Raw genomic sequence first — 11,962 nt, 5'->3', positions numbered from 1 at the left:
TGCAGAACGTCAGATTTTTGCTGAAATTGTGACCGCGCTGCTTAGGGATTTTTCAAAAAAAAAGTTGTTCAGACGTCGAGGGCTAATTCTGTTTCCGATGATAAGAACACATCTGTTTCCACCGAGAAACCTTTCAGGGGATCGTTTGCAGCAGGTTGGCACCATTTTTGAGTGAATTGCAGAACGTCAGATTTTTGCTGTAATTGTGACCGCGCGGCTTAGGGATTTTTTCAAAAAACAGTTGCTCAGACGAAGAGGGCTAATTCTGTTTCCGTTGATAAAAACACATCTGTTTCCATTGAAAAACCTTTCAGGGGATCGTTTGCAGCAGGTTGGCACCATTTTTTAGTGAATTGCAGAAAGTCAGATTTTTGCTGAAATTGTGACCGCGCGGCTTAGGGATTTTTTCAAAAAAAGTTGTTCAGACGTCGAGGGCTAATTCTGTTTCCGATGATAAGAACACATCTGTTTCCACCGAGAAACCTTTCAGGGGATCGTTTGCAGCAGGTTGGCACCATTTTTGAGTGAATTGCAGAAAGTCAGATTTTTGCTGAAATTGTGACCACGCGGCGAACAACTTTTTTCCAAAAAAAAGTTGTTCAGATGTCGTGGGCTAATTCTGCTTCCGATGATAAAAACACATCTGTTTCCACCGAGAAACCTTTCAGGGGATCGTTTGCAGCAGTTTGGCACCATTTTTGAGTGAATTGCAGAACGTCAGACTTTTGCTGAAATTGTGACCGCGCGGCTTAGGGATTTTTTCAAAAAAAGTTGTTCAGACGTCGAGGGCTAATTCCGTTTCCGATGATAAAAACACATCTGTTTCAACCGAAAAACTTTTCAGGGGATCGTTTGCAGCAGGTTGGCACCATTTTTGAGTGAATTGCAGAACGTCAGATTTTTGCTGAAATTGTGACCGCGCGGCTTAGGGATTTTTCAAAAAAAAAGTTGCTCAGACGAAGAGGGCTAATTCCGTTTCCGATGATAAAAACACATCTGTTTCAACCGAAAAACCTTTCAGGGGATCGTTTGCAGCAGGTTGGCACCATTTTTGAGTGAATTGCAGAATGTAAGATTTTTGCTGAAATTGTGACCGCGCGGCTTAGGGATTTTTTCAAAAAAAGTTGTTCAGACGTCGAGGGCTAATTCTGTTTCCGATGATAAGAACACATCTGTTTCCACCGAGAAACCTTTCAGGGGATCGTTTGCAGCAGGTTGGCACCATTTTTGAGTGAATTGCAGAACGTCAGATTTTTGCTGTAATTGTGACCGCGCGGCTTAGGGATTTTTTCAAAAAACAGTTGCTCAGACGAAGAGGGCTAATTCTGTTTCCGATGATAAAAACACATCTGTTTCCATTGAAAAACCTTTCAGGGGATCGTTTGCAGCAGGTTGGCACCATTTTTTAGTGAATTGCAGAAAGTCAGATTTTTGCTGAAATTGTGACCGCGCGGCTTAGGGATTTTTTCAAAAAAAGTTGTTCAGACGTCGAGGGCTAATTCTGTTTCCGATGATAAGAACACATCTGTTTCCACCGAGAAACCTTTCAGGGGATCGTTTGCAGCAGGTTGGCACCATTTTTGAGTGAATTGCAGAAAGTCAGATTTTTGCTGAAATTGTGACCACGCGGCGAACAACTTTTTTCCAAAAAAAAGTTGTTCAGATGTCGTGGGCTAATTCTGCTTCCGATGATAAAAACACATCTGTTTCCACTGAGAAACCTTTCAGGGGATCGTTTGCAGCAGTTTGGCACCATTTTTGAGTGAATTGCAGAACGTCAGATTTTTGCTGAAATTGTGACCGCGCGGCTTAGGGATTTTTTCAAAAAAAGTTGTTCAGACGTCGAGGGCTAATTCCCTTTCCGATGATAAAAACACATCTGTTTCCACCGAAAAACCTTTCAGGGGATGGTTTGCAGCAGGTTGGCACCATTTTTGAGTGAATTGCAGAATGTCAGATTTTTGCTGAAATTGTGACCGCGCGGCTTAGGGATTTTTTCAAAAAAAGTTGTTCAGACGTCGAGGGCTAATTCTGTTTCCGATGACAAAAACACATCTATTTCCACCGAGAAACTTTTCAGGGGATCGTTTGCAGCAGGTTGGCACCATTTTTAAGTGAATTGCAGAAAGTCAGATTTTTGCTGAAATTTTGACCGCGCGGCTTAGGGATTTTTTCAAAAAAAACATGTTCAGACGTCGAGGGCTAATTCTGTTTCCGATGATAAAAACACATCTGTTTCAACCGAAAAACCTTTCAGGGGATCGTTTGCAGCAGGTTGGCACCATTTTTGAGTGAATTGCAGAAAGTCAGATTTTTGCTGAAATTGTGACCACGCGGCGAACAACTTTTTTCCACAAAAAAGTTGTTCAGATGTCGTGGGCTAATTCTGCTTCCGATGATAAAAACACATCTGTTTCCACCGAGAAACATTTCAGGGGATCGTTTGCAGCAGGTTGGCACCATTTTTGAGTGAATTGCAGAACGTCAGATTTTTGCTGAAATTGTGACCGCGCGGCTTAGGGATTTTTTCAAAAAAAGTTGTTCAGACGTCGAGGGCTAATTCCCTTTCCGATGATAAAAACACATCTGTTTCCACCGAAAAACCTTTCAGGGGATGGTTTGCAGCAGGTTGGCACCATTTTTGAGTGAATAGCAGAATGTAAGATTTTTGCTGAAATTGTGACCGCGCGGCTTAGGGATTTTTTCAAAAAAAGTTGTTCAGACGTCGAGGGCTAATTCTGTTTCCGATGATAAGAACACATCTGTTTCCACCGAAAAACCTTTCAGGGGATCGTTTGCTACACTTTGGCACCATTTTTGAGTGAATTGCAGAACGTCAGATTTTTGCTGAAATTGTGACCGCGCGGCTTAGGGATTTTTCCAAAAAAAACATGTTCAGACGTCGAGGGCTAATTCTCTTTCCGATGATAAAAACACATCTATTTCCACCGAGAAACCTTTCAGGGGATCGTTTGCAGCAGGTTGGCACCATTTTTGAGTGAATTGCAGAATTTCAGATTTTTGCTGAAATTGTGACCGCGCGGCTTTGAGATTTTTTCAAAAAAAAGTTGTTCAAATGTTGAGGGCTAATTCTGTTTGAGGGCTAATTCTGTTTCCGATGATAAAAACACATCTGTTTCAACCGAAAAACCTTTCAGGGGATCGTTTGCAGCAGGTTGGCACCATTTTTGAGTGAATTGCAGAACGTCAGATTTTTGCTGAAATTGTGACCGCGCGGCTTAGGGATTTTTTCAAAAAAAGTTGTTCAGACGTCGAGGGCTAATTCCGTTTCCGATGATAAAAACACATCTGTTTCAACCGAAAAACCTTTCAGGGGATCGTTTGCAGCAGGTTGGCACCATTTTTGAGTGAATTGCAGAACGTCAGATTTTTGCTGAAATTGTGACCGCGCGGCTTAGGGATTTTTCAAAAAAAGAGTTGCTCAGACGAAGAGGGCTAATTCTGTTTCCGATGATAAAAACACATCTGTTTCCACCGAGAAACCTTTCAGGGGATCTTTTGCAGCAGGTTGGCACCATTTTTGAGTGAATTGCAGAACGTCAGATTTTTGCTGTAATTGTGACCGCGCGGCTTAGGGATTTTTTCAAAAAACAGTTGCTCAGACGAAGAGGGCTAATTCTGTTTCCGATGATAAAAACACATCTGTTTCCATTGAAAAACCTTTCAGGGGATCGTTTGCAGCAGGTTGGCACCATTTTTTAGTGAATTGCAGAAAGTCAGATTTTTGCTGAAATTGTGACCACGCGGCTTAGGGATTTTTTCAAAAAAAGTTGTTCAGACGTCGAGGGCTAATTCTGTTTCCGATGATAAGAACACATCTGTTTCCACCGAGAAACCTTTCAGGGGATCGTTTGCAGCAGGTTGGCACCATTTTTGAGTGAATTGCAGAAAGTCAGATTTTTGCTGAAATTGTGACCACGCGGCGAACAACTTTTTTCCAAAAAAAAGTTGTTCAGATGTCGTGGGCTAATTCTGCTTCCGATGATAAAAACACATCTGTTTCCACCGAGAAACCTTTCAGGGGATCGTTTGCAGCAGTTTGGCACCATTTTTGAGTGAATTGCAGAACGTCAGATTTTTGCTGAAATTGTGACCGCGCGGCTTAGGGATTTTTTCAAAAAAAGTTGTTCAGACGTCGAGGGCTAATTCCCTTTCCGATGATAAAAACACATCTGTTTCCACCGAAAAACCTTTCAGGGGATGGTTTGCAGCAGGTTGGCACCATTTTTGAGTGAATTGCAGAATGTCAGATTTTTGCTGAAATTGTGACCGCGCGGCTTAGGGATTTTTTCAAAAAAAGTTGTTCAGACGTCGAGGGCTAATTCCGTTTCCGATGATAAAAACACATCTGTTTCCACCGAAAAACCTTTCAGGGGATCGTTTGCAGCAGGTTGGCACCATTTTTGAGTGAATTGCAGAACGTCAGATTTTTGCTGAAATTGTGACCGCGCGGCTTAGGGATTTTTCAAAAAAAAAGTTGCTCAGACGAAGAGGGCTAATTCTGTTTCCGATGATAAAAACACATCTGTTTCCATTGAAAAAACTTTCAGGGGATCGTTTGCAGCAGGTTGGCACCATTTTTGAGTGAATTGCAGAATGTAAGATTTTTGCTGAAATTGTGACCGCGCGGCTTAGGGATTTTTCAAAAAAAAAGTTGTTCAGACGCCGAGGGCTAATTCTGTTTCCGATGATAAGAACACATCTGTTTCCACCGAGAAACCTTTCAGGGGATCGTTTGCAGCAGGTTGGCACCATTTTTGAGTGAATTGCAGAACGTCAGATTTTTGCTGTAATTGTGACCGCGCGGCTTAGGGATTTTTTCAAAAAACAGTTGCTCAGACGAAGAGGGCTAATTCTGTTTCCGTTGATAAAAACACATCTGTTTCCATTGAAAAACCTTTCAGGGGATCGTTTGCAGCAGGTTGGCACCATTTTTTAGTGAATTGCAGAAAGTCAGATTTTTGCTGAAATTGTGACCGTGCGGCTTAGGGATTTTTTCAAAAAAAGTTGTTCAGACGTCGAGGGCTAATTCTGTTTCCGATGATAAGAACACATCTGTTTCCACCGAGAAACCTTTCAGGGGATGGTTTGCAGCAGGTTGGCACCATTTTTGAGTGAATTGCAGAATGTCAGATTTTTGCTGAAATTGTGACCGCGCGGCTTAGGGATTTTTTCAAAAAAAGTTGTTCAGACGTCGAGGGCTAATTCTGTTTGCGATGACAAAAACACATCTATTTCCACCGAGAAACTTTTCAGGGGATCGTTTGCAGCAGGTTGGCACCATTTTTAAGTGAATTGCAGAAAGTCAGATTTTTGCTGAAATTTTGACCGCGCGGCTTAGGGATTTTTTCAAAAAAAACATGTTCAGACGTCGAGGGCTAATTCTGTTTCCGATGATAAAAACACATCTGTTTCAACCGAAAAACCTTTCAGGGGATCGTTTGCAGCAGGTTGGCACCATTTTTGAGTGAATTGCAGAAAGTCAGATTTTTGCTGAAATTGTGACCACGCGGCGAACAACTTTTTTCCACAAAAAAGTTGTTCAGATGTCGTGGGCTAATTCTGCTTCCGATGATAAAAACACATCTGTTTCCACCGAGAAACATTTCAGGGGATCGTTTGCAGCAGGTTGGCACCATTTTTGAGTGAATTGCAGAACGTCAGATTTTTGCTGAAATTGTGACCGCGCGGCTTAGGGATTTTTTCAAAAAAAGTTGTTCAGACGTCGAGGGCTAATTCCCTTTCCGATGATAAAAACACATCTGTTTCCACCGAAAAACCTTTCAGGGGATGGTTTGCAGCAGGTTGGCACCATTTTTGAGTGAATAGCAGAATGTAAGATTTTTGCTGAAATTGTGACCGCGCGGCTTAGGGATTTTTTCAAAAAAAGTTGTTCAGACGTCGAGGGCTAATTCTGTTTCCGATGATAAGAACACATCTGTTTCCACCGAAAAACCTTTCAGGGGATCGTTTGCTACACTTTGGCACCATTTTTGAGTGAATTGCAGAACGTCAGATTTTTGCTGAAATTGTGACCGCGCGGCTTAGGGATTTTTCCAAAAAAAACATGTTCAGACGTCGAGGGCTAATTCTCTTTCCGATGATAAAAACACATCTATTTCCACCGAGAAACCTTTCAGGGGATCGTTTGCAGCAGGTTGGCACCATTTTTGAGTGAATTGCAGAATTTCAGATTTTTGCTGAAATTGTGACCGCGCGGCTTTGAGATTTTTTCAAAAAAAAGTTGTTCAAATGTTGAGGGCTAATTCTGTTTGAGGGCTAATTCTGTTTCCGATGATAAAAACACATCTGTTTCAACCGAAAAACCTTTCAGGGGATCGTTTGCAGCAGGTTGGCACCATTTTTGAGTGAATTGCAGAACGTCAGATTTTTGCTGAAATTGTGACCGCGCGGCTTAGGGATTTTTTCAAAAAAAGTTGTTCAGACGTCGAGGGCTAATTCCGTTTCCGATGATAAAAACACATCTGTTTCAACCGAAAAACCTTTCAGGGGATCGTTTGCAGCAGGTTGGCACCATTTTTGAGTGAATTGCAGAACGTCAGATTTTTGCTGAAATTGTGACCGCGCGGCTTAGGGATTTTTCAAAAAAAAAGTTGCTCAGACGAAGAGGGCTAATTCTGTTTCCGATGATAAAAACACATCTGTTTCCACCGAGAAACCTTTCAGGGGATCTTTTGCAGCAGGTTGGCACCATTTTTGAGTGAATTGCAGAACGTCAGATTTTTGCTGTAATTGTGACCGCGCGGCTTAGGGATTTTTTCAAAAAACAGTTGCTCAGACGAAGAGGGCTAATTCTGTTTCCGATGATAAAAACACATCTGTTTCCATTGAAAAACCTTTCAGGGGATCGTTTGCAGCAGGTTGGCACCATTTTTTAGTGAATTGCAGAAAGTCAGATTTTTGCTGAAATTGTGACCACGCGGCTTAGGGATTTTTTCAAAAAAAGTTGTTCAGACGTCGAGGGCTAATTCTGTTTCCGATGATAAGAACACATCTGTTTCCACCGAGAAACCTTTCAGGGGATCGTTTGCAGCAGGTTGGCACCATTTTTGAGTGAATTGCAGAACGTCAGATTTTTGCTGTAATTGTGACCGCGCGGCTTAGGGATTTTTTCAAAAAACAGTTGCTCAGACTAAGAGGGCTAATTCTGTTTCCGATGATAAAAACACATCTGTTTCCATTGAAAAACCTTTCAGGGGATCGTTTGCAGCAGGTTGGCACCATTTTTTAGTGAATTGCAGAAAGTCAGATTTTTGCTGAAATTGTGACCGCGCGGCTTAGGGATTTTTTCAAAAAAAGTTGTTCAGACGTCGAGGGCTAATTCTGTTTCCGATGATAAGAACACATCTGTTTCCACCGAGAAACCTTTCAGGGGATCGTTTGCAGCAGGTTGGCACCATTTTTGAGTGAATTGCAGAAAGTCAGATTTTTGCTGAAATTGTGACCACGCGGCGAACAACTTTTTTCCAAAAAAAAGTTGTTCAGATGTCGTGGGCTAATTCTGCTTCCGATGATAAAAACACATCTGTTTCCACCGAGAAACCTTTCAGGGGATCGTTTGCAGCAGTTTGGCACCATTTTTGAGTGAATTGCAGAACGTCAGACTTTTGCTGAAATTGTGACCGCGCGGCTTAGGGATTTTTTCAAAAAAAGTTGTTCAGACGTCGAGGGCTAATTCCGTTTCCGATGATAAAAACACATCTGTTTCAACCGAAAAACTTTTCAGGGGATCGTTTGCAGCAGGTTGGCACCATTTTTGAGTGAATTGCAGAACGTCAGATTTTTGCTGAAATTGTGACCGCGCGGCTTAGGGATTTTTCAAAAAAAAAGTTGCTCAGACGAAGAGGGGTATAAAAACACATCTGTTTCCATTGAAAAACCTTTCAGGGGATCGTTTGCAGCAGGTTGGCACCATTTTTGAGTGAATTGCAGAATGTAAGATTTTTGCTGAAATTGTGACCGCGCGGCTTAGGGATTTTTTCAAAAAAAGTTGTTCAGACGTCGAGGGCTAATTCTGTTTCCGATGATAAGAACACATCTGTTTCCACCGAGAAACCTTTCAGGGGATCGTTTGCAGCAGGTTGGCACCATTTTTGAGTGAATTGCAGAACGTCAGATTTTTGCTGTAATTGTGACCGCGCGGCTTAGGGATTTTTTCAAAAAACAGTTGCTCAGACGAAGAGGGCTAATTCTGTTTCCGATGATAAAAACACATCTGTTTCCATTGAAAAACCTTTCAGGGGATCGTTTGCAGCAGGTTGGCACCATTTTTTAGTGAATTGCAGAAAGTCAGATTTTTGCTGAAATTGTGACCGCGCGGCTTAGGGATTTTTTCAAAAAAAGTTGTTCAGACGTCAAGGGCTAATTCTGTTTCCGATGATAAGAACACATCTGTTTCCACCGAGAAACCTTTCAGGGGATCGTTTGCAGCAGGTTGGCACCATTTTTGAGTGAATTGCAGAAAGTCAGATTTTTGCTGAAATTGTGACCACGCGGCGAACAACTTTTTTCCAAAAAAAAGTTGTTCAGATGTCGTGGGCTAATTCTGCTTCCGATGATAAAAACACATCTGTTTCCACTGAGAAACCTTTCAGGGGATCGTTTGCAGCAGTTTGGCACCATTTTTGAGTGAATTGCAGAACGTCAGATTTTTGCTGAAATTGTGACCGCGCGGCTTAGGGATTTTTTCAAAAAAAGTTGTTCAGACGTCGAGGGCTAATTCCCTTTCCGATGATAAAAACACATCTGTTTCCACCGAAAAACCTTTCAGGGGATGGTTTGCAGCAGGTTGGCACCATTTTTGAGTGAATTGCAGAATGTCAGATTTTTGCTGAAATTGTGACCGCGCGGCTTAGGGATTTTTTCAAAAAAAGTTGTTCAGACGTCGAGGGCTAATTCTGTTTCCGATGACAAAAACACATCTATTTCCACCGAGAAACTTTTCAGGGGATCGTTTGCAGCAGGTTGGCACCATTTTTAAGTGAATTGCAGAAAGTCAGATTTTTGCTGAAATTTTGACCGCGCGGCTTAGGGATTTTTTCAAAAAAAACATGTTCAGACGTCGAGGGCTAATTCTGTTTCCGATGATAAAAACACATCTGTTTCAACCGAAAAACCTTTCAGGGGATCGTTTGCAGCAGGTTGGCACCATTTTTGAGTGAATTGCAGAAAGTCAGATTTTTGCTGAAATTGTGACCACGCGGCGAACAACTTTTTTCCACAAAAAAGTTGTTCAGATGTCGTGGGCTAATTCTGCTTCCGATGATAAAAACACATCTGTTTCCACCGAGAAACATTTCAGGGGATCGTTTGCAGCAGGTTGGCACCATTTTTGAGTGAATTGCAGAACGTCAGATTTTTGCTGAAATTGTGACCGCGCGGCTTAGGGATTTTTTCAAAAAAAGTTGTTCAGACGTCGAGGGCTAATTCCCTTTCCGATGATAAAAACACATCTGTTTCCACCGAAAAACCTTTCAGGGGATGGTTTGCAGCAGGTTGGCACCATTTTTGAGTGAATAGCAGAATGTAAGATTTTTGCTGAAATTGTGACCGCGCGGCTTAGGGATTTTTTCAAAAAAAGTTGTTCAGACGTCGAGGGCTAATTCTGTTTCCGATGATAAGAACACATCTGTTTCCACCGAAAAACCTTTCAGGGGATCGTTTGCTACACTTTGGCACCATTTTTGAGTGAATTGCAGAACGTCAGATTTTTGCTGAAATTGTGACCGCGCGGCTTAGGGATTTTTCCAAAAAAAACATGTTCAGACGTCGAGGGCTAATTCTCTTTCCGATGATAAAAACACATCTATTTCCACCGAGAAACCTTTCAGGGGATCGTTTGCAGCAGGTTGGCACCATTTTTGAGTGAATTGCAGAATTTCAGATTTTTGCTGAAATTGTGACCGCGCGGCTTTGAGATTTTTTCAAAAAAAAGTTGTTCAAATGTTGAGGGCTAATTCTGTTTGAGGGCTAATTCTGTTTCCGATGATAAAAACACATCTGTTTCAACCGAAAAACCTTTCAGGGGATCGTTTGCAGCAGGTTGGCACCATTTTTGAGTGAATTGCAGAACGTCAGATTTTTGCTGAAATTGTGACCGCGTGGCTTAGGGATTTTTTCAAAAAAAACATGTTCAGACGTCGAGGGCTAATTCTCTTTCCGATGATAAAAACACATCTGTTTCCACCGAGAAACCTTTCAGGGGATCGTTTGCAGCAGGTTGGCACCATTTTTGAGTGAATTGCAGAATTTCAGATTTTTGCTGAAATTGTGACCGCGCGGCTTAGGGATTTTTTCAAAAAAAGTTGTTCAGACGTCGAGGGCTAATTCCGTTTCCGATGATAAAAACACATCTGTTTCAACCGAAAAACCTTTCAGGGGATCGTTTGCAGCAGGTTGGCACCATTTTTGAGTGAATTGCAGAACGTCAGATTTTTGCTGAAATTGTGACCGCGCGGCTTAGGGATTTTTCAAAAAAAAAGTTGCTCAGACGAAGAGGGCTAATTCTGTTTCCGATGATAAAAACACATCTGTTTCCACCGAGAAACCTTTCAGGGGATCTTTTGCAGCAGGTTGGCACCATTTTTGAGTGAATTGCAGAACGTCAGATTTTTGCTGTAATTGTGACCGCGCGGCTTAGGGATTTTTTCAAAAAACAGTTGCTCAGACGAAGAGGGCTAATTCTGTTTCCGATGATAAAAACACATCTGTTTCCATTGAAAAACCTTTCAGGGGATCGTTTGCAGCAGGTTGGCACCATTTTTTAGTGAATTGCAGAAAGTCAGATTTTTGCTGAAATTGTGACCACGCGGCTTAGGGATTTTTTCAAAAAAAGTTGTTCAGACGTCGAGGGCTAATTCTGTTTCCGATGATAAGAACACATCTGTTTCCACCGAGAAACCTTTCAGGGGATCGTTTGCAGCAGGTTGGCACCATTTTTGAGTGAATTGCAGAAAGTCAGATTTTTGCTGAAATTGTGACCACGCGGCGAACAACTTTTTTCCAAAAAAAAGTTGTTCAGATGTCGTGGGCTAATTCTGCTTCCGATGATAAAAACACATCTGTTTCCACCGAGAAACCTTTCAGGGGATCGTTTGCAGCAGTTTGGCACCATTTTTGAGTGAATTGCAGAACGTCAGATTTTTGCTGAAATTGTGACCGCGCGGCTTAGGGATTTTTTCAAAAAAAGTTGTTCAGACGTCGAGGGCTAATTCCCTTTCCGATGATAAAAACACATCTGTTTCCACCGAAAAACCTTTCAGGGGATGGTTTGCAGCAGGTTGGCACCATTTTTGAGTGAATTGCAGAATGTAAGATTTTTGCTGAAATTGTGACCGCGCGGCTTAGGGATTTTTTCAAAAAAAGTTGTTCAGACGTCGAGGGCTAATTCCGTTTCCGATGATAAAAACACATCTGTTTCAACCGAAAAACCTTTCAGGGGATCGTTTGCAGCAGGTTGGCACCATTTTTGAGTGAATTGCAGAACGTCAGATTTTTGCTGAAATTGTGACCGCGCGGCTTAGGGATTTTTCAAAAAAAAAGTTGCTCAGACGAAGAGGGCTAATTCTGTTTCCGATGATAAAAACACATCTGTTTCCATTGAAAAAACTTTCAGGGGATCGTTTGCAGCAGGTTGGCACCATTTTTGAGTGAATTGCAGAATGTAAGATTTTTGCTGAAATTGTGACCGCGCGGCTTAGGGATTTTTTCAAAAAAAGTTGTTCAGACGTCGAGGGCTAATTCTGTTTCCGATGATAAGAACACATCTGTTTCCACCGAGAAACCTTTCAGGGGATCGTTTGCAGCAGGTTGGCACCATTTTTGAGTGAATTGCAGAACGTCAGATTTTTGCTGTAATTGTGACCGCGCGGCTTAGGGATTTTTTCAAAAAACAGTTGCTCAGACTAAGAGGGCTAATTCT

This window comes from Podarcis gaigeae (assembly GCF_964106915.1).
Source record: "Podarcis gaigeae genome assembly, chromosome: 2".
NCBI classification, from domain to species: Eukaryota; Metazoa; Chordata; class Lepidosauria; order Squamata; family Lacertidae; genus Podarcis; species Podarcis gaigeae.
This window is presented reverse-complemented; position numbering follows the sequence as displayed.